The sequence below is a fragment of the Tasmannia lanceolata genome, unplaced genomic scaffold (assembly GCF_043159265.1).
Source record: "Tasmannia lanceolata isolate RefF3 unplaced genomic scaffold, GAP_Taslan_0.1 ptg000002l, whole genome shotgun sequence".
NCBI classification, from domain to species: Eukaryota; Viridiplantae; Streptophyta; class Magnoliopsida; order Canellales; family Winteraceae; genus Tasmannia; species Tasmannia lanceolata.
The window spans coordinates 36,741,613-36,744,945 of NW_027518679.1; the positions used below are offsets into that span (position 1 = coordinate 36,741,613).

Sequence of the window (3,333 nt, forward strand, 5' to 3'; positions counted from 1 at the left end):
TGGCGACGAGGCTGAGTTGGAGGGCTATGATCGCAGGGCCCTTGGAGCTCAGTATTTTCAATCAACATCTTGCGTAAGTACCGGGCGGCCGGTTTTCTGTTTGTACGTTTCTCTTTTTGCCATTTGGAGAACGCACGTCGGAAATTTTCTGATAGGTTGCTTTTGCAGTCCCAGAGCTACGCTAGGAGGATGGTGCAGTGCCTGCTCGAGGATGAGGCTGAGATAAGTGCCTTTGCGGAGCGAAACCGGCGGCTAAGTGAGGACTTGGACAGAGCCCGGGCGGAGAGAGCGACCTTTGATGATACTGTCGCTCAGCTTCGGGAAGACCTCCGGAAAACCATGGAGGGGAGAAGTCGTGCGTCAGACAAATTGGCGGTGGCCCGGTAAACGCACGCCCGGGAGCTGGCGAAGGCGCGGGAGGAGTGGCGTGGCTCAGAGGAGTTCCTTAAGGCTGCGGCTGTGTAGACACCCCATTTTGACCGTACCCTAAACCCTTCATGATTGAGTAAAACCCTATCAAACCATTGCTTTAGGACCCCAAATTTCGCACCAAGGTAGGTTAGGGTCCCAGCTAGGTCCCCATAAAATTTCGTCGAAATTCGAGCGCGTTTGCCTAGCGAACGAAACCAAGAAGTGTTATAGTATATATCCAGAAAGGGGGGTGAGTTTATCCTGAGAGGGGGGCGAATTTATTCCAGAAAGGACATGATTTCTTTGCACGCCTTATCAAAATCCGCGTGAACCGCGCGCTCGTCAAGTTGGTAGTGCCATTATCATCACCCGAAAAATGCCTTTAAACATAGATTTATTTTCTCATTTTAAGCTCTCGAATTTTCGTAAAGATGGATCTGAGAAAGAGCGAGAGAGAAACCCATTTTCTCCGATCTCCCTCTTCGATCGCCTCTCCGGCCAAGCTCTGATGAGATTTCAAACTCCGGCCGAGCTTCAATAAAGGTATTTCTTCTATATCTACATAAATAGTAAGAGACTAAAAGAGGAAGCAGAGAGAGGAGAGAAAATCCCAAATTCACCGGAATCTTAAACTCCGGCCGGCCAAATCTCATTTTCTTTGGCCTAAAGCCTGCTATTAATCTCCAGATTTGAAGAGTTCATCTCGAGAAACCCCATTTTTCCACTTCAAACCCTAACCTTGTGCTCATATTTTCCGATTAAAGATCCTCTTCTCCGGTGAGATTGGCGCCGGATCTCTGACCTCCAGGTGTAGATCTCTTCCCCTTTCTTACTTTTTCCGATCATACTCTCCGATCAAGTAAAGCCCTAGATCCATACATTTCGAGCTCAAATCTGCTCATCTCTATCCTTAATTTCAGTTTTCCCTAATTTTTGATAACTTTCATTCAGTTTCAATCAATTTTCAACCAAGATCTGAAAAACAGAGAGCAGAGCAGGAAAAATGGTTTTCTTTTGTTTGAAATTAGGGTTCTTGTTGAATATTTCGATTCTAATCGATGTATTTTCTCGTTGATTTTTGAATACTGGAGTATCGATTCTCGCTGCCAGTAATCACCATGGCCAAAATTTTCTCTTGAATCTATCATTTCTCCTGTTAGAGAAAGAAAATGGATTTTCTATTTTTCACCAGTAGAAAAATCGTAGATCTTGAGAAATCTATCGACAATGCCCCTGAAAATCAGTTGATTCCAATCGATTCAATTCCTACCAAATTCCTCCTCTATCAGAAATCTGTCCAGTCGCCGAAAGGAGACATTAGCTATTTGCAGAAGTTCTTTCTATTGCATGTTGGCGGGAGATTGCCTCTTCATTTACAAGAAGATTTCTGTGGAACTGCTCTTTTAAGTACAGAATGGCTCTGTATTGATCCGAGAAGAACTGCTGTAGGAGTTGATTTGGACCTTGAGGCCCTTACGTGGTGTCTGGAAAACAATGTGAATAAGATCGGGCCTGATGGGTATTCTAGAATATCCCTGTTCCATAGAAATGTTTTGCAACCTTTTGAGGCCAGCCTTGTGAGATACAAACTTCAAGATCTCGTTGAAAACATAAGTTTGAATGGACGTGAAGGGTGCGCAGAGACTGTTGAGGAGGTTATTGAATCCCAATCTACTAATCAAGCGAGCACTGGCAATTCTATTGATTATGAGGTTAAGAAAAAAAAAGCTGCTCACTACCAGCTAGAGACATCGTATGTGCTTTCAATTACAGCTGTTGCTGCCTCCAAAGGCGTAAGGATCTGATCTTGTATTTTAAGCATACTCTTGGCACCTTGTCTGGAAAAAGTGGTATATTCGTCATGGACTTATACGGAGGCACCTCATCAGAGTGCAAGCTAAGGCTTAAAAGGAGATTTTCAAGTTTTACATATGTCTGGGAGCAAGCTGAGTTTGATATTATAAATCGCACAACAAGAATTCGCCTCCACTTTCATCTTGGAAAGAAGCAGCAGACACTTCGCCATGCATTTTCCTATAATTGGAGGCTGTGATCATTGCCAGAAATCAAGGATTGCTTGGAAGAGGCTGGATTCCGATCTGTGCATTTTTGGATTCGAGAGATGCCGGATACACGAGAAAGCGAAAACTCAGAGGAATTTGATGTTGGTCGTGATGTTAAATACGAGGAGGTTTCATCTTTCGAACAACAAGATGCATGGCATGCATATGTTGTAGCTGTTGCAAAGTGATTGCTGAGGATAATGACATACCAGTTTTCATCATCTCTTACAAATCAAATTTCTTTCAGGCCTGGCACTATTGCTCAGTCAAACCATCTTGTTGCACTTTGAGAGCCACCAAGTGTTAGGCAAATTGATGGCGAATGGAGGTATGACCCAAGGAGTTCTGTCATAAAGTGGTCCATCCTTCTTATTGATAGCTCTAATCGCAGTGGATCGATGGAGTTTGTCGTTCCTCTAGCTGATTCTTTAGTGTTCTTTCCCATTAACATCTGGTGATATCTTGGTGTTGAACGGAATTCCGGTAAGCTTTCCAGACATGTATTATGGTTAATTACTCGTCGTTCATGGCCTTCGCCAGGTGCTAACAGCACAGGTATATCTATTTCATTGTCTTGGCTATTGCTTGTGTAACTTTAGCAGATTCTTAGTATTTCCATTAGGTGAAGCCATTTTATTTATTTGTGTTTGCTCTGCCATGCTATTACTTGTATAATTGTGATATCTAAAGGGTTGCGCAATTCATGCCTTGACTAGCATATTTACACAGTGAGTTATGCTATCTAAAATCTTGAGGAGTTTCAGAATGATGAAGGACAGTTTTATGGCTGATGTTTCTAAATTCCATGGGTCAAATAATCATATATATATACTTTTTCTCATTAATAGATTTGGGTTGA

At 42.8% G+C, this 3,333-nt stretch overlaps 1 pseudogene; it reads left to right on the forward strand.

The window, feature by feature from the left end:
- Positions 1-1,580: 1,580 nt before the first annotated feature.
- Positions 1,581-2,680, forward strand: LOC143891312 (uncharacterized; annotated as a pseudogene).
- Positions 2,681-3,333: the final 653 nt, after the last annotated feature.